The sequence below is a fragment of the Etheostoma spectabile genome, chromosome 22 (assembly GCF_008692095.1).
Source record: "Etheostoma spectabile isolate EspeVRDwgs_2016 chromosome 22, UIUC_Espe_1.0, whole genome shotgun sequence".
NCBI classification, from domain to species: Eukaryota; Metazoa; Chordata; class Actinopteri; order Perciformes; family Percidae; genus Etheostoma; species Etheostoma spectabile.
Window position 1 is genome coordinate 21,714,886 of NC_045754.1, and position 23,771 is coordinate 21,738,656.

Genomic DNA, 23,771 nt, shown 5'->3' on the forward strand with positions numbered 1-23,771 from the left:
GACGACAAGCTTGCAAGGAGCACGCTGAGGCCCATTAATGGAATGAAATAAATGTATTATCTCTGATGTTCTCACGCGAGTAGACAGTTGGATGTAATAAAAGCAAATCATATCAATATAGTTTTGTTTATTTCCCAGGTGTTGCACTATTCAAATTATTTTCAAAACAGTTTGATTGTTTCCTAAATTGTTACTGAAAATAATTGTATTAAGAAGCACGCCAAAAAAGAAAAAGTAACAATGTGAGAGCTAAATAAAGAAATTCGGATGATTTCCAGAACTCCCTGCTAAGAGTCATGTTAAACAAGGTGCTCGTGGTGGACTGCTGAGTCTTCCGTCCTCCACAGCGCCGCAAAGGAGGGTCTGGCAAGTCCACACTGGAGAAAAACGTCCTCTGGTTTATTGGCATTTCTTTAAACCAATCACAATTGACAGAGCCACGGTGCCTCTGCATAATAGCCTCGGGAAGGAACTTGTTTTGGTGGAACGTGTGGTTCAAAAGTTGTTTTAGGCGTTGAACAGAAACCTCCGATTGGACAGATAGTCTAGCTAGCAGTCTGGATTTACCCTGCCGAGATCTGAGGACCAGGTAACCGTGGTCCTCACAAATCCACCGGAGTTCACCGACAGCAACAGAGCAATCCTGAAAGTGGAATGACGTAGATGTGGACCAGCTGAGAGTTGACACTTGCCCCCCTGGGTCAAAGTTTAATCCAGTGTGATTGCTGTGTAAAAAGATTCCTCAGCTCCTCCAGACCGTCCCTGCTGCTGGGGTTCCCTGCCCCCCCCCCCCCTGTTGCTCCGTACAACATTCCTGCCTCTCAGGATGACTGGAGATTGCTGCGGACCATTAGCATTAAACAAAACAGGCAAACAAAAGAGTGCCATAGGGAGAGAGTAGCGGAGGCAGGTGCATTTCAACGACTGTGTGCACATGACTTTGTGTACCCATGCACGCACAGTCCCTGAAATACACTGTTAACAACTCAGAGACAACTGACGGAGGTGTGCCGCCACTTAGGAAAAACCTCTTCTTTCTCTCTTCCTCCACAGTTTCTCTTCCCTGATTCTGTCACACTTTCACCGCCGTGTTTGATAGATGTGTGGTTATATGTTAGTGTGTGGCCAACTCTTTGATTTCCACCTGTGTATGTGTGTGGCCACCACTATCTCTTCTTTGTTACCCAAAACAATGCTGATAGGTCCCTAATTCAGCGGATCCCTTTTTCCCCTTCAGTGTAATTATGTGCTAAACCGCATTCCTCCAAAACAGCGATTATTACCCTTGAAGTACCAAAATGAGCTATGTGAGTTATGGCTTGCACATTAGCGCAAGAAAAATACAGTTTATTTTTTTTATTGCTAGATGAAAGGGGGTACAACTGGAGTCACATGTGCAAAACTCTATTCCAGTCTGCACAGCAGCAGTTCATTTACACCAAACTCTATTTTCCTTTTTCATTGCTTGAACACAGTTTTCAAAACTCTAAGCACTTATGGAACCACAACCTGCACAACAATGTGGATTTACAACATTGAAACAGGTAAAAGAGCAAAGATACTAACATGTCCAGGTCAGATGTCTGAGGTTACAAACACACACATCTTTACAATAGTAAAACTGCGTTCTTACTGTTTTTCAGGAAGTAATGGAGGTGAACTCAATGGAAACACCACATTCATTAGTATTTAGAGACGATGCAGACATCCAATGTGATGAAGATAAGCAGCTGCATGATGCTAGAGGGGGGGACGGGTCAGTCACACTATTCTTTCTTTCTTTTGTGCACCTTTAATTTTTTCCAGTAATTCCATAAATTACTAGAGACAAAATACTATGTTGAAGCAAACTGCTGATTTTCATTCCTTTTTGTTCACCTTAAGTAAAAATTGGTAAATTATAAAAATCTAAATCTTTTCTTTTACCCTCATGTTGTCCTTTTTCTATATCAATATCTTCTTAAAACCCTGTGAACCCTAAGGCCATTTTTACAGTTCATTGTCCGTCTGGATTTATTTTTTAAAAAAGCTTGTAAAACATTAACCCTGTTGTCTACAGTCAAGATATGAACATCATTTTTTTCAGGACAAACTGGGTTATTAGAATATTTGGGCTGCAATGAGGTCACTTGAATGTTAAAAATGGTTGTAAGACAAATAAATAAAATAAAACGGAACATGAATCTCACAGATATGTATTGATATCACAGACAGAGAAGTAAAACCTAAGCCATTTACTCTCTAAAACACTTCTCATATGTCTTGGGAGTCACACTGTGAAGAAATAATCATCATAACTTATACAGATGACAAAATACATACATTTTGTCAAAGAAAGTCAAGATGCTTTTGCCCTCATGACATTTACTTATGCCAATAATCAACATACTAATGTCATATTTATTGATATTAGGCAAGGCAAGGCAAGGCAGCTTTATTTGTATAGCACATTTCAGCAACAAGGCAATTCAAAGTGCTTTACACAAATCAGTTAAACAGATAAAACACAAGTAAAACAGTTAAAAATCACAAGCATTAAAAACCGGTAAAACACATGAATAGACAGTTAAAAACAAAGAGAACATAAAACAAAGAAAAAATTTACAGTGCAGCATAAGAAATTTAAAGAAATATATCATTTAAAGAAAGGCCAGCATCAAATAAAAGGTCTTCAGCCTTGTTTTAAAAGAACTGAGAGTAGCAGCGGATCTACAGGTTTCTGGGAGTTTTTTCCAGATATGAGGAGCATAAAAACTGAAAGCTGCTTCACCCTGTTTAGTTCTGACTCTGGGGACAAAAAAGCAGACCTGTCCCAGATGACCTGAGAGGTCTGGGTGGTTCATAGTGTGTAGCAGATCAGCAATATATTTTGGACCTAAACCGTTAAGTGATTTATAACTAGCAAAGTAACTTTGAATCAATTCTTTGAGACACAGGAAGCCAGTGTAAAGACTTCAGAACTGGAGTGATGTGATCCAGTCTCCTGGTCTTATGAGGACTCGAGCAGCAGCGTTAATCAGCTGCAGCTGTCTGATTGATTTTTTAGGAGCCCCTGTAAAGACCCGTTACAGTAGTCAAGTCTACTGAAGATAAAGGCTGGACAAGTTTTTCCAATCCTGTACACATAAGTCCTTTTAACCCTTGATATTTCTTAAGGTGATAGTAGGCTGACTTTGTAATTGTCTTAATGTGGCTGTAAAGTTCAGGTCTGAGTCCATGACTACACCAAGATTTCTGGCTTTGTCTGTTGTTTTTAACATTGTGTTTGAAGCGAGCGCAGACTTTTAATCGTTTCTCCTCTTCTCCAAAACAACCCCCCTCAGTTTTTCCTTCTTTTAAATTTTTCAGAAAGTTCTGGCACATCCAGCCGTTAATTTGTTCTGATCATTTAGTCAGTTTTTGTATGGACTATACTCCCCTGGCATAAGGTTATGTAATTTGTGTGTCGCCGCATAACTATGGTTTAACTTATTTTGTTTTCCTCCAAAATCTGAGCCAGTGGAAGCATGTAGATGTTAAACAGAAGAGGCCCCAGAATGGAGCCTTGCGGAACCCCGCACGTCATATTTGTACGCTCAGATGCATAATTACCTATAGACACAAAGTAAACCCCATTCTTAGTAGGATTCAAACCATTTAGTACTGAGCCAGAAAGGGCCAACGCAGTTTTCCAATCGGGCTAGTATATGTCATGGTCCGACCCCTGTCAAAAGCAGCACTGAGATCAAGTAATCTAAGATTGAAATTTTGCCATTATCTGTGTTAAGGTGGATTTCATTAAAGACTTTGACAAAAGCCGTTTCCGTGCTGTGGGGTGGGCGGAAACCCACTGAAGGTATCAAAACTGTTTCTTAGTGACAGAAATGGTTTTAGTTGTTTGGGAAAAACTACATTTTTCATGATTTTACTTAAAAACGGAAGGTTTGATATTGGCCTATAGTTGCTCATTAGTGACTTGTCTAGATTGTTCTTTTTTAAGAGTGGGTTTATTACTGCGTTTTCAGGGCCTGTGGAAAGATACCTGAAAGAAGAGATGTTTCACAATCTGTAGAAGATCAGAAGTCAAACAATTGGAACATTTTTGAAAAGTCCCGTTTTGGGAGAACCCTCAAGGCACAGGTCGAGGGTTTTTAGATGTTTGAATAATGTCCTCCAGGTTTTTTATGGTTGATCGTGTGAAATTCTGTCATATTGGAACTATTTTTGCTTGAACACTTTTGACAACACATATCCTGGGCTTGATATGGAGGCACTGACTGTTTGTCTATCTTTTGAATTTTGTCTTTGAAGAAGGAGGCCCAAAATCATTGCAGGCCTTGGTAATAAATTCAGATGCTACGGTACTGGAGGGTTTGTTAACCTATCAACAGTAGCAAACAAAACCCGGGAATTATTATTGTTTCTAGAGAAATATCAGAAAAAAAGACCTTCTTGCATTCCTCAGTTCCAAATTATAATGCGAATTTTCTCTTCTAGGAGTTATAATGGACCAGGAGATTTGTTTTTTTTGCCACCCTTCGTTCACTTTCCCACACTCTCTTTTTTCTGTTCTCACCAGTAGGACATTCTCCAGGAGATCTTTTCTTACCAGATACAAATTTGACCTTAGTGGGAGCAATGGCATCAATAACATTTGTAATTTTACAGTTGAAATTATCTACAAGCTCACTGACTGATAGCCCAGAGAGGGGTGGTGTGGGGAGAAAAGCTGTATAAATGTGTCACTGGGTTTTTCAGTGATATACCGGTTTTCTGATTATCTTTGTTTGGACACCTTTTGGGGACAGAGATAGTGCCGTTAAAGAAAACAGAATGATCTGAGAAGCAACGTCAGTCACCACAACCTTGGAAATGTTCAGACCTTTGAGACAATCAAGTCCAGATTTTGGCCCCTTATTGTGGGGGGGCTCCGTCACATGCTGAGTCAGTCCATAGTTTCTCAAAAACCAACACAGCTCTTTTGTCCCCCTGTCCTGGGGGCTGTCAACATGAAAGTTAAAATCCCCGCAATGATTACACAATCAATTAATGCAGATAATAGACAGCAGTTCAGTGAAGTCCCTCATGAAGGTTGCACAAATTTAGGGGGGCCCGTAGATATTTTTGAAACTCGCTTGAGGGGAAAGCTTAATTGAAAGCAACAAATTTAAAGAAACAAAATTCCATAACATATTTGCGTACAGTGGGGAAAGAGTCATTAAAAAATGGCGACTCCACCTCCCTTTTTTTTCCCCCTATTCTCACTCATAAAACTGAAGTTAGGGGAGCTGACTCGATGAAACAGCAGCGCTGTTATTATGGGCTAACCAGGTTTCAGTTAAAACAAAAAATCAGATTGTGCTTAGTAATAAATCATGATTAAAAATGATTTTCCTGCCAAAGACCTGACGTTTAGTAAGGCTAGTGTTAGTGTGTTTTCATTTTTTGGACAGGCTGTAGCTGACGAGGAATGGATGCAAATTTGCAAAGGGTTTGCAGTTAAGTGCTTATTCACATTCTTTTCCTATTACCTATCCACAACAAAAATTGGGGAAAAGAATTGAATCCACAGGCCCGGCTTGTCTTGAAAAGAGTCTTGTACACTAGTCCTGCAGCCAAGGCCGGCACATATCGTTTAGTGGCTTGCCAGATTTTTGCACACAAGCGTCCTTATCAGTCTGGGGGGAAGGATTTTTTCTGACATCCGGGTTTAGTGGGTGTTTGGCGTTTTACTTTTGCCCGGGGTTGAGCCATGGGGGTAGGAAGGGGTGCATAATTGATGGGGGAAAAAAGGGAAAGGGTGTGTGGAGACATCAGTAGAGACAGCGATGAATCCTCAGAAGGTTCGGGGTTGGGAAGGGTTTGAGGGGTGCTGGACGGGTGAAGAGGGGAGTGGAGGTTTCGTGTCTCTGCTCTCTGGTCTCCCCTGGTCAAACTTTGCAAAAGGCGGGGCTGTGCTGGATCACTGCCGCACTTTGTGTGTCTTTCCTTTTGTTTTGTGACCTTGGCAGAGGGAGGGAGATTTGTAGCGCAGAAAGTAAAACAGATTTTAAAGGGGAACAGCTTTACTCCTGGCTTGTTAAGGGAAAGTCTATCTGCTTTAAAAAGATCTGCGCTCCCAAAATGTTTAATTGTCAATGAACTTCAGAGAGTGGACGGGACATTCAGTTGAAAGCCATTTGTTTAGGCCCAACAGTCGGCTGAATCTCTCATCTCCTCTTCTGACTGACGGTATAGGACCACTGAAAACACATTTGCCCCTTAGGGGGGTGACTGTGTCAGCAGTTCCCTAAAGTCCAGTTTCAGCAATTCAACTGTTTGGCTTTACAACATCATTTGACCCTATATGCAGAATAATGTTTTTTCACGTTGGGGGTGCTGCCCCGATACTACAAACCCCCAGCAATGCTACACAAGCATTTGTGTTGTCTAAACGTTCTCCTATATGCAAAAATAAACACAATAAACTTTTAACTCAAAAAAGCACATACTATTTACTTTCTTCAAAAAAGGCCCCCAAAATATGCAAATCTCAAACCAGGGGGCCATTTTCCTCTATAAAACGTCAAAATCTATCTTGGGCACTATGCAAACTTTGATTTCATACTAACCAGTTTAACTGGGAGTTTTGTCCTCTTTCAGCCTCCATACTCTTTGGATGATGTTTTCTCCCATATATGGGCATGCTATCGGCTTTACTTCCGTAAACAACAGAGAGCAGAAACGGACCACGGAGCTAGCGGCATAAAACAGCGAAAACGCGATGAATTATGGGCATAAAGTGGATAAATCTTGGATGTAGCGGTTTGGATTTAAGGCTCAACGACCCTGAAAAAGGCTGGAAGTTCCAGGCTGGATAGAAAATCACCTGTAGAGGTTAGAAAGACCCGGAAGAGCCCTCCGAAACCGCTAACTCGTTAGCTTTTAGCCGCAACTTTTGGTGACTGCTTTTATGGTTATGAAATGATTAAACTATGAATCAGAAGTGCTGTTTTTGCTCGTGGGCGAGTCTCTCGGTCTCAGAGGGTTTTAACTACCCAGTTGTATTTACCCAAAGTAACATGATTGATTCCACACAACGCTCTTTGACAAGTACAAATCTCTACTTTCCTTAAAAACTTATAGTATTGTGTAAAAGTTGACATATTCCAGTCTGTGATTATCCATCAACATCCATTCCTTTAATTTTAGTCTAAATAATTCCTAATTTCTGCTTTTCGAACTCAAACATTAGGTATAATTTCCAATAAATCCCAAAAAATAACTGTAAACTAAAGTTAATAAGTTAGTGTTACATAGTGTTTCAAAAAAAGGGACAAACATTGGAAGAAGGGACAAAAATGTAAGAAAATGTTAAACACATTGACAAAAAGCATCAATGAAAGTGTTAATTTTCAATTTTTACATGGAGACAAACTAATGTAGTTCAGCGTAACTTCTTTCAGGAAGACCTAACCTAAGTTAGTATTTTCTGTATTGGTGTTTGACGCTAGTGTTTTTACTCTCAGTGTGTTCTGAGTGACAGTGTGTGTGTTATCTCAGTGAGGGTTGTTCATAGTGTGTGTCTGCACTGAGCCTGTTTTGAGACGTGTTGTGTAAGAGTCGTGTTGCTGTGAATGAGTTTTGCAGTTTTGCTCAGGTGACTGTTGGTAATGCAGACCGTAGTTTGAGTTTTTGCACGCGCAATGAAATTGTGAATGAAGAGTACAGCACATGCAGATGAAATATGCTAATTAGCTGCCAAGGAACGAGCACAACTTCTGGTTAATGACACAACACTGCAATCTGGCCCTCCAGGGGAGAGAGAAATGAGCATCTTCATCACCACAACTCCCCCGTCTGAGAGAGAGAGAGGGACGAGTCAAGCAGACAGGCGGCATTAAATTAAAAAAACCAAGGAGAAAGACAGAGGCTGTGTGTCCCTGCCTCCCATGCACATTATCCCTTCAACCAGAGGAGAGGGAATCAGTAAAGAGAGGATAATTTCCTTGACATATCAGAATAAAGAGCACATGAAAGGAAAAAAGGGGATAAAGATATTGTAATCAAAGTGGACAAGAAATACAGGAAAGAAAAGGGGATGTAGGAAAAGGGAGCAAAAGGGTGTGGGATTTAGGGGGAGTAAGGGGGGGGGTGTGAATGTGCCGTCAAAAAAACATCTTGGGTCCCCCCTCCCTTCACTTTTTGAATTACACATAAATTTTCTGTGTTTGAAAAGTCAACAGTCAGACTCAAGGATACTAGTCCCAAAGAAATGTTTTGTTTTCTTTTTCCCGCAAAGGCCACTGATCCGGAGTATGTTAGTAGGGCTGCCTGCTTCCCAAAACCGTTGGAAGATTTAGCAAGGGGTGGGCGTTGGGCCCCCCAAAGGGGTGAACCCGGGAAAAGGGGCCAGGCGAGGGTCACGATGACAGTCCAAGAAGATGAAAAGGAGGCGAAGTGCATGGCGGTTTTGAAATCAGCAACCGGGGTTTGTTTAAAACGACGGCCGGGGGTTCTGCAAAAAAAGGCCCTCATTAAATGGGCGGTTTTAAGCTATCAGGGTAGTGGGAGCGATAGTGAAAAATGGAGAGGGACAGAGACTGAGAGAGAGAGAGAATTTGACTGTGTTCTTTAATGAAACATTTCCCCACAACACAAAAATGTTTTGATTTGTTTGGTTTGTCAATTCATATAATGCGACAATTCAAGTGGGGCGAATGAATGAGAAAGAAGTTCCTTTGAAATACACTTGTTCGATATTTTTTTCTTACTGTCAACAAATCCAATTAAAAGACCAAAACCAACAATGAATTGATCCAACTAACAAGTTTGTTTTGTACTCCTCTGTGCCATAGAGCTCTATTGTTTATCATCCAGAAACTATTAAAATGTTCCCAGAGGCAGCAAGTGGCTGGCTGATCAATCCATCTTTTTTTCATTTATCACTATTTTATATACTTTGTGGGTTTGCAGGATCACTATCTATTATTTTAATATTGTAGTTTTAATTGGAAAAAGAATTTCAACAATACAAAGACATTATTAAAGAATTATTTCTATAGGTAGAGCTGAAGAATCTGACAAACAAATTTTGGATGGGATTCTGAGCTGTGATTTTTATTTTTTTTTATTTCAGAGTATGATTAGCTCACCTTTTTTGTAATGTTTTTATCTCCTGCTATGTATTACTTAATTTCATTTTGGGTAAATTTGAATTCATATTTAAATATAAAGATTCTGTACATTTATGTATGCATGTTATTTTTCTATGTATGTATACAGTATGTGTTATATATGTCTATGTGTGTATATATGTATGTATATATAATGTTATGTGTGCATATGTGTGTTATGATATGTATGTACAGCATATGTGTGTCATGTTATGTATGTATATATGTGTTGTGTTATGTACGTATGTGTGTGTTTTGTACATTATGTCTGTGTGTTCTGATATGTATGTGTGTGTTATGCACAGTAAGTATATGTGTGTTAGGCTATATATGTACAGTATATGTGTGTGTTATGGTATGTATGTATATGTGTTATGTATGTATGTAACTGTATGTATTATGTTATGTGTTCTGTTATGTATGTAAATTTGTGTCATATGTATGTATATGTGTGTTATGATATGTATGTACAGTATATATGTGTAATGTTATGTACAGTATGTATATGTGTGTTATGTCACGTTTGTATGTGTGTGTGTGTGTTTCTACAGTATGTCTGTGTGTTCTGATATGTATGTGTGTATTGTGCACAGTAAGTATGTGTGTTAGGCTATGTATGTACAGTATATGTGTGTGTTATGTATGTATATATGTGTTGTGCTATGTATGTACAGTATATGTGTGGTGTTATGTACAGTATGTATATGTGTGTAGTGTTATGTACATTATGTATATGTGTAATGTTATGTACAGTGTGCACATGCATATATGTTATGTATGTATATATGTGTTATGCTATCTCTGTACAGTATCTATATGTCTGTAATGTTATGTGCAGTATGCATATGTTTGTAATGTTATGTATATATATGTGTGTATATATATACTGTATATATATATACATATATATACTGTATATATGTGTTATGCTATGTATGTACAGTATGTGTGTCATTATGTATGTACAATATATGTTCGTAATGTTATGTTTATTAAAAATAAAAATAATGTTCCTTCATTTCCATGAACACGCATCTGAACTCAACCCTACATACACCATCCTGCTGCCCCAAATACTCACCACGGCGCTAAAATGTGGATTAATTTAAAGCTGTATACAGTCCCCAGCAAATGGGACTTTGGGTTGGCTTGGTAAAATCACTTCTTTTTTAATTCCACAACACCAGATTATTTACATTTTCAAACTTGTAGTCTTTTAGTCAAGAAACATCACCATTGGCATTTATCAAACGCCACGCAGCTCCTTCTGGAGACAAAAAGGGCTTTATACTATACTGTGCCTATGCAATATTACTCCCCAATGCCTGTAAACAGACGTGTGTGTAAAATCAGTGGAGTTCCCCTTTAAAAACAGCTTGGGGCTGGGAGCCACAGACAGGGTGGGGAAGTCAGAAATTACTGAGTGATGACTAACGCAGTTATCAGACAACACAAACCGATGATGGTCCAACCCAACAAATGTGGTTCATCAGAAACTAAGACACTTCTTTTATCCAGTGCAGTGTGTCATAGTGGAAGAGAATCTGGGATCCCTCATGATGACCAAACATTAAGACTTGTGCGTGTCAACTTTTCGCCATGTGGTTCCTAGTGAGACATCTACGCCGTGTTAAAGGAAGTTCATCCATACACAGAGAACTCCTTTGTGCACAACTAGAATACCGGCGAAGCAAAAGTGGAATAATGTTGTTGGTGCTGTCTGGAACAGAGAAATCGGTCCCTGGAACCTCTTTAGATCACCAATGTGCATCATGCAAGTTGCAAAAGACAACCTACGATTGGTCGGGGACCAACATGTTTCCAGACATATCTCTCGTGACAAGTCACGGAAAAAAATGTACGACTCTATGACATATCTGATCCCGGCATAAACTGCTTTTTATGAGATCTGTTGACAATACGAAAAACATAAAATAAAACCAGGCTTATCCTTTAAAGTGTCCAATCCCCAACTTTCTGCACTTACTCCCCAAGAGTTAAAGACTTGTTGTTTTGCAAAAAGCAAATGCTCCATTTTTCCTGCTTAAATAAAGGTTAAGCAAAAAAAGGATTATCAGCATGGCTTCAGAACTCACCAACTGCCACAAGAAAAATAACAAAGTGACATCAAGGCTTTCATGATCTCACCCTTCAATTTTAGCTATTTCCTTCCTCCTTCTATTTATGCACTCTTACTCATTTGCACACTTTGTTTATTTCACCCTACAGCATCCCTCAGGTTGTGTGTGTGTCGTACGTGTTTGCCTGTGTGCGTGCCCATTTTTCTCATGTGCATATGTAATAGGACGCCCGACATGATGAAAAGGGTCTCTGTCTTTTTCCTAATAGAGGCAGGAGATCATTTTGTCTTTCCCCTCCACAAGATAGAAGAGGTGTACAGAGTAATGATACACAGTAAAGATTACAATTGCCCTGTGGATGCCTCTTCATTCTTTCCTGCTCGATTGATAAGAGATGTCACCTGTGTGTGTGTGTGTGTGTGTGTGAGAGAGAGAGAGAGAGAGAGAGAGATAAATAGAGTGAGAGCCAAGACAATAACAATTCTAGGGAAAAAACTGACATGGCTATTTAGTAGCTAGATGTGCATAATTATGCTGCAAATGTGTTTTGCGTACTTAAGAGTTGGCATCATAGACAATCACTTACCCTTCCATTGCACACAGAGGACGACACACACGCTCTCACACACACACAGAGACACATACACACACTAATCATGATAATAGCACTTGTTAGCAAGCCCGGTTGAAAGCCCCAGTGTTGACAAGAAAATGGTTTGCAAGAGGTTTTAGGAATCAGCCTTTATTCACTTAACAATATTAGAATTTTACAATGAAATTTGAATTCTATGTACTGTCTATGTCCTGTTCCTTAATAGCATTTCATGTGCATGTTCTGCTACAAGGCACACGGTTTGGAGAGATGAAGGGAGTGCTCTACCACGAGCCCCGGCTGGCTAATCAAAAGATTTAGCAGAGCACTGGAGATGGAGACTCAGCACCATGTTGCAGTAGTTGGAGAAGGTAAGTCTAATTATGCGAGGGGCTTCCCTCTCTACCTCTCTCCCACATACTCGTATTTCTTTACAAATAACACACACACACACAGCTCCACTCTTACCTCTTCACACAACAGGAGCCCATTGGGCCATCTAGGCCAGGTGACAGATAAGCGGGTGGACTCCACATCAGGGCCTAGAACAACGCTGACCTTTGTAAACACAGATAATAAGTGACTCATTTGGCCCTGGGTCCCAGGACCTCTGTTGTTTAGGAAGGTTATCTCCATTTAAAAGTGGAGTCTGGACCCTGCAGGCATGTGGACAAGGCGGTAAGCTTGCGTGACCTTGTTAGCCTTTGTGTATGTAAAAACCTCAAAGCTGCTTCTGGTTAAATTTTAACACTGTGCATAATAAAAAGTTTTTTTTGTAGTTTTTGACCTCTGACAGCATGGCTCTCATCACCCGTGTGAGTGGACGTAAGTGTGTATGTACAGAGTCTACATTCTATTCCCAAGCAAATCCCAGGGTGATTGTTCTGCGCTGTCTTTGAAATCAATTTTATTTATACTGTCAATTCATTACAGAAGTTATTTCAGGACACGTCACAGATAAAGTAGGTTAAGACTAATCTCACATTGCCAGACCTTCCTGCGGAGGAGCATTCTGGGATAGGTTGGTGTGTCTTGTGCATGGGGGATAGTTCAAGACAGCATGTGAGGGGCTGAAGGAGGAGCCCACTCGGGAGGAATTAAGTCAGCATGTGACCAATGTTTTTTTTTTTTTATTAAGAAGAAATCAAAGAAATGTGTAAATATTGAACACAAATGAAAGATAAAGCCAACAGAACTGAGCAAAAAGAAACCTACATTTGTTCATGTATTGGTGGGGGTGGGGGTTAAGGAAGGTTCAAAAGTATTAAATCAACTTGATAAATGGAAGGGAACAGGAAAAAAGAGAGATAGATGAGGTATGTATAGTGGTAATGTGGTCAAGAGAAGGATGTTAAATGTGAAAATGTAACCATGGGTTCTGGATTTGGTTCTGGTTCTGGGATGGGAGAGAAATGTGCTCTGGTTTATTGGCATTTCTTTAAACCAATCATAATCATCTTGGATGGACTAAGCACCGGACAGAGCCACGTTGCCGCTGCAAAGTAGTTGGGAAGGAACTTGTTTTAGTGGAACATGTAAGTTCAAAAGTTGTTTTAGTATGGCACCGGAACCCCCAGACAGGTAGTCTAGCTAGCTGTCTGGATTTACCCTGCAGAGATCTGAGGACCAGGTAACCATAGTCCTCAGAAACCCACCAGAGTTAAAAATTCCAACACAAAGAAAGCGGAAGGTAACGGCGGCAGAGCAATCACAGAAATGGAAGGTCGTAGATACACTGTAGGTTTAGACTATGATCTATATTTAACAGAGACTTAACAATTCCCCCCAAGAAAATTGCACTTAGTGAAGCAGTGGCTTGGAAAAACTTCCTTTTAACAGTCACAAACCTCAAACATGACCTGGCTAGATGGGCGGCTATCTGCCTCGACTGGTTGGCGTTTGACAAAAGCCCAAATTTTAATCAATTCTGATGTATCCAAAGCACAATTACTACAATTATATGCAAACAATAAACCAAATAATGCTCAAAATTATACCCAAACCAGACAGTATGCAGTCTCAAATATTCAAGTTTTTCTGTGCTGGTAAGTGCTCTTCTTCTTTGGCATTTATTAACAGAATGGAACACTTGTAGGCGTATGAGCTGCCCCCGTCGGGTCTGGAAGAATTACATCCCCGGGACCCTGATAAAGTACCTCGGTACAAAAATGGAGCCTGGGTACGCATATACTGCACATGGTAAAGAAATGTGCTATAAATAGAAATCTGGCTGGGGAAATAAGGTGTCTCTAAACCATTAACCAAGTTACTTGAGTGCCTGTAAACACACTGACTCAAGAATGACCAAACTGTCAATGGGGCCAAATATGTGGCAGCTTATGCACATACAGTATGTCTGTGACCTGCTGACATTTCATCATGTTGCCCAACTCCCCTGACATAGTTTGAGTGCAATGCTTCAATATTTGCCCTGCCCCACAAGGCCGTCTAACTCTGTTTTCTGAAGCTCTGACTGAAATCAAGTAATCCAGATCATATCTATTTGATTTCTCACAGTTCTAATATAACCTCTTCCACATGAGGCTTTTTATTACCGCTCAGGGAGACAAGCATTATTTGCAAGCTGTTTGCTGTAGCAAATCGTTATTGCTCCATGGCATTTCAATTGAAGAAGATATCAAGTTATTGTGTCATTCACTGAGCCCCAGATGTGACTCCAATAGGAAACTAAGATATTGAAATAGGGATTTTAATAAAGGGAACCAAAGATATCATTCTACCTGAAGAAGGTAGGAAATATCTAACAATAGTGTGAGAAGAATAGTTTCCCCAAACTGATAGCTGTTAATCTTAAGTACTCATGCAGAGATGGAGATTTTGCTGAAAGCTCACAAACACAAGCACTTTCACAATTCTCTCACAATATGGCTGTCAGTTATGATTTTTTAAATGTTTCCATGTGCAACTTTGAAGTATTTGTGCATTATATAACAAGCTGTGCGCCGGGTTTCTTCCCACCATAAAGACAGACATGCTAGGTAACTAGGACTACTCGCGCATATGTCTGTGGATGATGTGGAGTGAAAATAAATGTGTGTGAGGCATCAATACTTGAAAATATTGCAAGTAATCCTTCTTCCCACATTTACTTTCTGCTGTCTGACTTCAGTTCACCACCTCACCATGTGCATCGCCAATTCCCCTTGTCTCCAAAATGTCTCCGTGGCGGACACATCTCCTGTCAAGTTTGATTTTTATAAATCACAACCTTTGCGTTGGAAGTACGCACAAGACTGGGCTGAAAACATGCATACGCCACGCCTACAAATGAGAAATAAAAGATCTCCATTCACACTTAAACACCAAAAAGATAGGAAATTAGCTAATTGTCATCATCTTCCTTCTGTTTTAATCAGTTCAAATGTTGGGGCAAAGACTACAAGTTTGATAATTGTGCGGTTACCAGGTCTCTGTAGCCCGCTACTCATTTCTGGAGGAAACTAGAGGGTCCAGACCACACTAGCCGGCACTGGCATAACACACCTAAATCCAGAGGTGGAGTGGCAATTGGTAGTGTTGAAACATGATTTGTGGCCGCTTCCCGCTGGTCAAACTGTGCAGCCTCCGCTCAAACCATATGGTTTTTTTCAGAAATATAGGGGGATCAGTGAGTGGGTCTTCCCCTTATGGCTTAGCCCTGGTCGGCCTATGACGTAAAGCCCATCAAACATCTCTTTTTTTCTTTGTCAAGTTTGGAAGTTGGTAACGTTAACAGACAGTGTGTGAGTCTAATGTTGGAAAGCCAAAAAAGAAAAGGTAAAGTTGGCGTTGATAAGGTCAGATTCAAAAGGAAAGAAGTCGTTGTGTTGGATTTTTGTCTAAATTCTTTTTTATAGCTTTGAGAAAATGGGTGAGGGTTTCAAGAAATGTGTCTTAGCAATAAAGACAAACTGTTGGAGAGTGTCAACTGGTTGACATGATTCGGAAGCTGAAACAGTTGTCATTGTATCTCAGACAAGTGAAGTTACGCTGTACCAAAGCCTAAAGGCCACAGGGCTTATCTTTGCAAGCCTTCCTCAACTGTTCCCGTGGAAATAGTTCACCAAAACTGACCGGAATGTGTCCACACTGGTCTATTTGCTGGACACATGCAGACACTTTCTTTATCTGCTCGCTGTCAAAATTGTCGTGGGACACCCCGCACGACAACACACGTATGCTCACATCAGGTAAATGCAGACAAACAGACTCTTTTGCCATCCAACTGACAAACATGCACACACCTGCATGCACGTGAACAAACACACACTAAAAAAACGCCTTATCTTCGCAGTGGGAGGTGGTTTTGAAGCTGTGACAAACTGTCCAGCCAGCTAAGGCTATCCATGGAGAGCCTTTCTGTTCTGCTGTTTGATGCTGTTTTAGTAATTAACTCAGACAAAAGCTCCAGCAGCTCCCTTCTGATGTGCACTCAACACACACAGACACACACACATTCCACATCTATCCTCTCTGATAAACAGGCAGGCTGGGGACATGCAGAATATGTCGACAGCATGAACAGCTTCATGTAGAAATAGTTCAAAGTGAGGAATGTGGGAATCTCTGTTTGCGGATGTGTTGAAGAACTAAAGAATTGAACTCAACTTATGGCATCAAATACTTAACGTTTACCTCACATCCATCTACAGATCCTGAAGACTCGTGCATCAATAAGTGGAGTTCTCTGCCATGTAAATATATCAGTACATAATAAGTCAGTGTAAAAGCAGCTCTGGTACAGTGAGAAAGTGCAAAAAAATAGATGCTGTGAGTAAGAAAATAAATCTCTGAATGGAGCGTTTGCCCTTAAAGCATAATTCATTTTACATTTGCCTAAATGTTTTTTGTGGCTAAAGCAGATTTTAAAGAGGAATTCCAATTTGGTTCTGAACCCTCACAAAGCTGGGGGACAAATTAAAAAAGAATGGTCAAAATTGAAGAAGCAGAGGCAGAGATGTCCTGACTTTAGGTCCATGCCATATGGGCATCTTGTAGAAATGCTGGATCCTATATTTCCCATAATGCAATGGGGACATTGTATTTCAATAGACCTTCCCTGCGTCCTAAGCGGCCTATTCAAACCATACACCTCTACTTTGTAATGCAATTCAATTCCATTTCCATTCAATTTTTTATAGTATGAAGACAGAGTAGGTCTAGACCACATTCTATAATTTACAAAGACCCAACAATTCTCTCTAAAGAGCAAGCATTCAGTGCAACAATGGCGAGGAAAAACTTCCTTTTAAGGAGAAACCTGGGACAGACCCAGGCTCTTGGTAGGCGGAGTCGTACGGGCTGGTTGGGGGTGTGATGACCAATGGCAATAACAGTCACAATAATAGACTTAGACTTAGACTTAGACTTCTCTTTATTAATCGTTTTGGGATGACTCCCGCGAGGAAATTGAAAGTTCCAGCAGCAGTTTAGAATAATGGAACTATGACTAGAAATAGTAGTAGTAGTAGTAGTAGTAGTAGTAGTAGTAGTAGTAGTAGTAGTAGTAATGCAGGCTTTCCGTTGAACATCTAAACTTTGAGATTCCATCGTTCAAACTTAAGAGAGCTTCCTCCGGAGCCACAGCTGTACAACATTTTGTTAACAATGCAAGCAAACTGAATCTCATATAGTGAAGTCCTCCCTTTGAAAAGTGCATTCAAAGAAAGTAAGTAAAAAATTGAGACTTCGGGTTTATTTATAAAAATAAGATGTTCTTGGGTTCAGAGATAAATTTGGGAAATAGAAATGTTTGCTCCGATAATATATGACGGCGGAAGTAATTTGCCCAGTTTCAAAGGGGTGGAAGTTAAATTTGAAATTTGAAAAGTTTAAAGTTGTTCACATTTTTGGTCGGGGAGGGCCGATAAATGGTCCCCTAATTCATGCTGCCAGGGGTGGAGAAAACAAAACGGGGTTGGTTGGGTGGGAGGACTTTGGGGGGTGCGGGTCTCTTTTAAATGTTTCTTGTCTTTTACTCCATGAAAAATTTTTACGCTATGAAAAATGTTTAAAAAATCACTGCTATTTTGAGTGACTGCAGTCAGCGCTAACCTCAGTGACAAAAAATTTGCTTTTCCCTGTGACGCTCAGAAAAAAGCTGCCTGTGTTTCGCCAGTGGAACACATTTATTGTGAAGCAAAAAGAGTAGGGAATTAAAAAGACCCTTTTCACAGCTAACAAAAAATTTCAACGTTTCATGGATGATACAATGTGTTGTGAATCACCTGGCGTGAATCAAGTGTTTGGGAAGAGAGACACTATCATTTTCATAAAATATTTTTATTTTAAAGAGAAATAAAAAAATGTTAACACCAAATGGCAAGGTCGACAAAATGCTGCCAAAAACAGTGTAAAAAATTTTCTATAAATAATGGAATGGCCAAAACCATCTGCGTGAAGATCATGACAATATAAAAATTAAAATACATTTTTAATTTTCAGAAAAACCCTCCCCATAATTCAAATTTAATTTAATTTTTTTTAGTTCCCTTTATAACAAAAGGGTTTTTCCCAAAACATTTTATTATGGTCTTTTTTTTGCAGATGAAAAAGAACCCAAAGACCAACTTTTTGTCTTTTAATGGAAACCCCGGGACAGTATTTAATCTGACCAGGAGCTAGTCTTAGCCCAACATTGTTTAGGATTGTTCTTGGATTTAGTGGTACCTTTGCTTTCTCGTGTGGAATTTAAAAATGTTTTCGATATAAAGATAGATAATGGGACTAGGTTTAATGTCCCAGATCTCTGCGGGAAATCCGAAATAGCTAAATCGTCCCAAATTTAGTTTTTTTGCAGACAAAAAACTTTTCAAAGTAAATGTTCAACCAAAAAAGTTTCCTTCCCCACGCTATTTTTTAGCGGAACGTGGCCCCTTTTTCGTGCCCATGCCCATTGGATTGGTTTTTTAAAAAATGCAAATAAACCAAAGACGTTTTGGTGGACTAGCCGACCTCCTTTGCACGCTGTGGGGAAGGTTGGCAGAGCGAGGATACCAGGAATTTGCCAAAACGCAAACTTGATTTCAAAAATTCAAAAACCGAGCGCTGACCCGCTTTATTAAACTGTTTCTTGTTTTAGTGTTTTTTAAATAGGCGAGCTGTGTTTTCATGTTGAGGGTTTTTCATGAATGGCAAATGGTAGCATGCTGGCCCAGTGGCCTCACAGCAAGAAGGTTCTGGGTCCTTTCTATATGGAGTTTGAATGTTCTCCCCATGTCAGCATGGGTTTCCTCCGGGTTCCCCCCCATCAATATACTGGTTCTCCAGTTAGTGCCCTTGATCAAGGCACTGGCTCAGATCTGGAATTGGTCCCTAGGCGCTGTGATTGGCTGCCAACTGCTCCCTTGAGGGATGGATTAAAAGCAGAGAATGAATTTCGTTACATGTATGTGACAATAAAGTACCTTTATGTCTCTCATGTGGTGATACTGCGTTTGAAGAAGGCATATCTCAATCCACGCCGTTTGATTTAGCTTTTAAAACATTTATTTTCCTCCTCTGGTATTACATCTTACCCTCCATATTTATAGGGGGATTTAAATATTTATATTCAAAGGTCAAAATAAAAATTAACTACTTTTTCCACAATTAACAAACACCTTTTGTGGGTACATCAACCGTCAAATTGTGTAACTGAATGTGGGAAGCAGTAATGAAGTAAATCCTGGATTAAAGAAGCAATAAAAGATCCAAGTATGTGCCGGATCTCCACAAACGTCTTATTGAATCATCCAATATCTGAGATAAACCCCCCAAAATCCACCTGGCACTCTAAGCTGGACTTGATGTGCCAGGTGCCAAATGCCCTCTCTAAAGAAAAGCCTTCACTCACATTTAAACCCAAGCATTGCATCGACTAGCCGAGCCAAGTAAAACATTCCACATGTATTGGTATCAGAGGGGGGGAGCTGTGGGACCCGTGAGGCAGACTGTCAAAGCCATTTCCAAAGCAGCATCATATCTAAGTGAGGTCATTCTGTTGAATCGCCCCCCGAAGCGAATTGCCTAAAAATCCCTTAATAACTTTATTACCATATATATATATCAATTCAAGTGCTTGGTCTTGCTCGATTTTGTGGGAGACTTGGAAGCCATCTGTGAGCCGCTGTGCTGCGCTTCCACTCTCCTCGTTCGTTTGACCTGCAGTCATCGCCGGCTTCTGTTTCCATTTTTCTCTCCTCTTTGTTTCCCTGCCTGTCTTCATTAAACTTGTCAAGTTCTTGCTGCAGCTATGCCAGCCCTGTATTATGCTCGGCTGTTCTCATCACCGTGCCCTTCAGTTGCCTGGAAACTGAGTTTGACGAAGACATGTGAAGAGAACACCTTCTGACACAAAGTAAACCTTGTTATATTAAGTTTATGAAAAGTTTTTTGAATGAAAGTGAGGCTCAATTAGGTGGAACTGTTGGGTATATCAACATTTCCTTCCCAGTAGGCAGCATTGGTGTGTCTGTGCCCTCTGCCATTAGGTCTGCAGCTGAAATATGACTCCAGAGGACTGGATAGTTAATATCCTTGATGTCTAAGGCAACCAGGGACACTTGGATCCTGACATTTATACTGTATACACTGTAATTTCCCATTTTTTTGGGGATCAATAAATATCTATCTATCTATCTATCTATCTATCTATCTATCTATCTATCTATCTATCTATGGTTAGGACAATTATTTACCCCAGGTTGAATTCTTGAGGAAAAACTAGTTTTTGTCAAATGCCATTGAACAAAAAAATCCCCAAACGGAGATCATTCTTGATAATTTGAAGTAAAATTCTTTGTTCGTTGTTCACCGTGGACGCATGCAAGATTTCAAGCTAACATGGAAAGATATACAAAGGATCATTATAAAGGCGCCTTCACATGATATCAATTTGCTCTTGCATGAATTCGTCAAGAAGGGTGGCCAGGAAGATATTTCCTTATCTCATAGGTTGCAGTTTCAAAAGGTCAGCGGCAACTAGGTCAAAGTTAAAATAATAATAATAATCTTCCTATAGTAAATTAAGGGAACGGCCCGCGCCAAGTGGTTTTGACACCTACGAGTTGCAGGTGAAGTGGCAGCTTGAAGGTGAAGTATTCCTTTAAGGTTAGGGTTAAGGGTCGTCATGGTTACAACAAAAACTGTGTGGTTTAAGTTACAGAACAATGGAACGTGATCATGCTGATGTGATCATGCATTTTGTTGACCCCTTCATCGCTGCACAGACACTGTCGTTGTGTAATGATGATTATGATTATGATACTTCCTCCTGTTCTATTGTCATCATTACTACGGCGGCTAGAGGGCTTTGTCAATTGAACATAAACACCAAAGCTATATGAAACAATGCATGGACTTCTGAATACAGCATGATTGTCCAAAACCATGTCCTGCTGCTATAACAGCCTCCATTCTTCTGGGAAGCTGGCTGTTGGGACTTGCTCCCATTCAGCCACAAAAGCATAAGTGACCTCCAACTCTGTTGGGGGATGTAAGTTATGACTTGCATTTGGCGTTCTGGTTGATCCCAGATGTTGGATGGGTTTGAGGCCAGGTCACTCAAGTTCCTCTGCAACAAATAAAAAAACACTTCTTTGTTGACTTGGTTTTGTGCACACAAGCATTGTCATGCTGAAACAGGAAAAGGAGAAACCCTAACTGGCACACTCTGTGGATTCTGGTTTGTTTTCTCTATGTGGTGGAATTTGGTTGGACAGATCTGAACACCTCAACAAAGATCCTTCAGAGTAAGCGGTCTCGGTCCGAACACAAACAAGTTCTATAGCTTTTGTGGTAGAAACATAAAAAATTGCTATAAGACATTTCCTTTCGTTAGATTTAAGGGAGCCGGACCAACCACTAAAGTGCTCTTATTATAATTTTCAGGTCCTTGACTGTATTTAGAGGTTGTACCAGAAAAGGCTTCCATATATTTGTTGTACTGCATATTGCTGCAGGCCCTTCTTTCACCCTGTGTGTTAAGGACTACTAGCCAGTCAGAAGCAGAGTATGAGGGCCCTGAAAGTACCTAGGTAAGGACTACTAGCCAGTCAGAAGCAGACTATGAGGGCGTGCCCTGACAGTACCTAGGTAAGGACTACTAGCCAGTCAGAAGCAGAGTATGAGGGCGTGCCCTGACAGTACCTAGGTAAGGACTACGAGCCAGTCCGAAGCAGAGTAGGAGGGTGTGCCCTGACAGTACCTAGGTAAGGACTACTAGCCAGTCAGAAGCAGAGTATGAGGGCGTGCCCTGACAGTACCTAGGTAAGGACTACGAGCCAGTCCGAAGCAGAGTATGAGAGTGTGCCCTGACAGTACCTAGGTAAGGACTACTAGCCAGTCAGAAGCAGACTATGAGGGCGTGCCCTGACAGTACCTAGGTAAGGACTACTAGCCAATCAGAAGCAGAGAATGAGAGTGTGCCCCGACAGTACCTAGGTAAGGACTACTAGCCAGTCAGAAGCAGAGTAGGAGGGTGTGCCCTGACAGTACCAAGGTAAGGACTACTAGCCAGTCAGAAGCAGAGTATGAGGGCGTGCCCTGACAGTACCTAGGTAAGGACTACTAGCCAGTCAGAAGCAGAGTATGAGGGCGTGCCCTGACAGTACCTAGGTAAGGACTATTAGCCAGTCAGAAGCAGAGTATGAGTAACCCAACTAAAACAACGTTTTAAATGTACACATGTTCCTTCAAAACAAGTTCCTTCCTGATGCTATTTTTACGGCGCAGTGACTCTGCTAGGTGCTCCGCCCATGACAATTGTGATTAGTTTAAAGAAATGCCAATAAACCAGAGCACTTCCCCCCCCCCACCCACCCACCCCTGAATGCCGTGTGGACTAGCAAGACTCTCCTCTGCAGAATTGTGGAGAAAGGTCTGGCAAAGCGAGACTAAACATCACCAAACCCAGTTAAACAACACTGTGCAACTATGCAATCAGTTATGAACAGCAAATCATTTCACTCAGTCAGAACCTATGCTCTCAAACATAATGCAATGTGTTATACTCATGAGATTACACATTTTGCATTTAAGATAAATTACCCGATTCGGACAAGCACATTATGTTTCCCAGGGCCAGCCAGCTGAAGTGGCTACAATGACACAAGTTACACTGACTAATTGCCTGACTGGCTTAGTATTGCCAATGGCCAAAAAGCCATCAATCTGGGTAAGTGAGGATTAGGAATAATAACATGCACTCAACAAAAATACTTTATTTCAGGCCACGCCTCCGGCCTCCACCTTGTCTTCCCCTCCTCTCCTCAAAAGTTACAGACTCCGAAATGGCACATACTAAGGAAAGTTCATTGTGGGACTGGCTCTAGTGGCTGGAATTCTGCACCAAGGTTGAATTTCAGGAAAGAAACTTCAGATACAGTATTAGGGGACCACTAAGGTTTATATAAAAGAGACTTCAGATACAGTATTAGGGGACCACTAAGGTCTATATAAAAGAGACTTCAGATACAGTATTAGGGGACCACTAAGGTCTATACAAAAGAGACTTCAGATACAGTATTAGGGGACCACTAAGGTCTATATAAAAGAGACTTCAGATACAGTATTAGGGGACCACTAAGGGTATATGAAAGAGACTTCAGATACAGTTTTAGGGGACCACTAAGGTCTATATAAAAGAGACTTCAGACACAGTATTGGGGGACAACTAAGGTCTATGTAAAAAAGACTTCAGATAAAATATTAGGGGACCACTAAGGTCTATATAAAAGAGACTTCAGATACAGTATTAGGGGACCACTAAGGTCTATATAAAAGAGACTTCAGATACAGTATTAGGGGACCACTAAGGTCTATATAAAAGACTTCAGATACAGTATTAGGGGACCACTAAGGTCTATATAAAAGAGACTTCAGATACAGTATTAGGGGACCACTAAGGTCTCCATAAAAGCATCCAAAGAGCACCATGTCATGGGACCTTAAAAACATGTTTCCCACTAGTCAAAGAAGTCACGT

General features: G+C 40.5%; 1 long non-coding RNA gene across 2 annotated transcripts; it reads left to right on the forward strand.

The window, feature by feature from the left end:
* Positions 1-460: 460 nt before the first annotated feature.
* On the forward strand, positions 461-20,136 carry LOC116672040 (uncharacterized). Of its 2 annotated transcripts, none has more exons than XR_004327448.1 (3): positions 461-618; positions 7,526-7,529; positions 20,126-20,136. It is a non-coding gene; the product is annotated as an uncharacterized LOC116672040 (long non-coding RNA). The 2 variants fall into 2 exon arrangements; XR_004327447.1 differs by lacking the exons at positions 7,526-7,529; positions 20,126-20,136 and adding exons at positions 4,350-4,354; positions 16,681-16,690.
* The last annotated feature ends 3,635 nt before the right edge of the window (positions 20,137-23,771 follow it).